Source organism: Dromiciops gliroides, chromosome 3 (genome assembly GCF_019393635.1).
Source record: "Dromiciops gliroides isolate mDroGli1 chromosome 3, mDroGli1.pri, whole genome shotgun sequence".
Taxonomy (NCBI): domain Eukaryota; kingdom Metazoa; phylum Chordata; class Mammalia; order Microbiotheria; family Microbiotheriidae; genus Dromiciops; species Dromiciops gliroides.
The window spans coordinates 386,760,506-386,762,215 of record NC_057863.1 but is presented as its reverse complement, the minus strand read 5'-3'; the positions used below and the strand labels follow the sequence as shown (position 1 = coordinate 386,762,215).

At 36.7% G+C, this 1,710-nt stretch overlaps 1 pseudogene; it reads left to right on the top strand.

The window, feature by feature from the left end:
* Window positions 1-532: 532 nt before the first annotated feature.
* Window positions 533-1,086, top strand: LOC122750408 (annotated as a pseudogene).
* Window positions 1,087-1,710: the final 624 nt, after the last annotated feature.

The window sequence follows — 1,710 nt, the reverse complement described above, 5'->3', positions numbered from 1 at the left end:
GTACCTTTCCCCATTCCTTGCAAATAGCAGCTATAGGACTTTTTAAATGATCAATCTTAGTTTGGAGAAAGAGCAAAGGCATCAAGAATTGTGAACGAGTAGACATAGTACATGTCTTTAGATATCTGAAAGGCTCTTATATGTCACAGAGATTCAACTTGTTCTGCTTGACCTCAGAGAGCAGAACAAAGAGCAATGGGTAAAAATTGCACAGAGGCAGCTTTAGGCTTGAGGTCAGGATAAACTTCCTAAGAATTTGAGCTGTCCAAAAAATAGAATGGGCTGCTCATAGAGGGAATGGCTTCCCCTTCACTCAAAGTTTTCAAGCAAGGAGTGGATGGAAAGATATTAAAGGACATTCTTGGTTAAAACAGGAATGCCAAATTCTTTAATTGGATGCCTTCCTATTTCTATAGTATTTAAATCCTAAAGACATCATCATTGTCGTAATCACCACCACCACCACTGCCACAAGAGCAACAAGAATAGCATTCCTTCTCTTCCCTTGAGCCATCCTAAGTAATCATTTAAAATGGTGAGGTACTCTCTTGGTACAGATAACTCCACAAAATCATGCAAGTCAAGGGGTTCAAATCTCTGGGTCCACTTCAAGAATACCCGTGAAATAGCCCAAGCTATTGAGGGCATGCACATCTGAAAAGCTACCAAGTATTTGAAAGATGTCCCATTGAAGATACAATGCATTCCCTTCTGTCAATACAATGGTGGGGTTGGCAGGTGTGCCCACGCTAAGCAGTGGGTTGGACACAGAGTTGTTGGCCCAAAAAGAGTGCTGGGTTCTTGCTGCATATGCTTAAAAATGCAGAAAGTAACTCTGAACTGAAGGGTTTGGATGTGGATTCTCTTGTCATTGAGAATATCCAGGTTAACAAGGCCCCCAAAATGCGACAGCGTACTTACAGGGTGCATGGCCGAATCAACCCATACATGAGTTCCCCTTGCCATATTGAGATGATACTGACTGAAAAGGAACAAATTGTTCCTAAACCAGAAAAGGAGGTTGCTCAAAAGAAAAAGATATCCCAAAAGAAACTGAAGAAACAAAAGCTTATGGCACGGGAGTAAATGTGGCATTAATATGCAAATAAAAGTGAAAAACCATGTTTATCCTTAAAAAAAAATACCATTCCTTTCCATTTATGTAAACTTTTTCTTTGTAAAAGTAAATTTTTTAAACTTACATCTTTTGTTTTTACATTACTTACACATCCCCTTGTAGTCCTCTTCTTTCCTCTGAGTCATCCTATATATATATACACACACATATATATATGTAGGGTATATATGTATATATACACATAGACATATACATGTACGAACACACACACATATATACATATGCATATATATATAATTTTTAGGAAAAAGAAGAAAAGAAAAACATTCTACAAAACCAATTAATATATTCAAAAATCTAACTCTATATGTGATGTTCTGCAGCTGTGGACCCACCCTCCAATACTACCCTATCCCCACTCCAGAAAAGAAATAGGATGAGATGCCTTTTTATTATCTCCTCTTCTGGGACATGATTATTCTATATAATTTTGCAACATAAATTTTGTTTTGTGGTTGTTGTTCTTTCCATTTATATTGTGTAATCATTGTGAATTTTTTCTGTTTATTTTAATTTTCATCAGTTCATGGAAGTATTTCCTTACTTCTCCATATTCATCATCTGCTACAGCA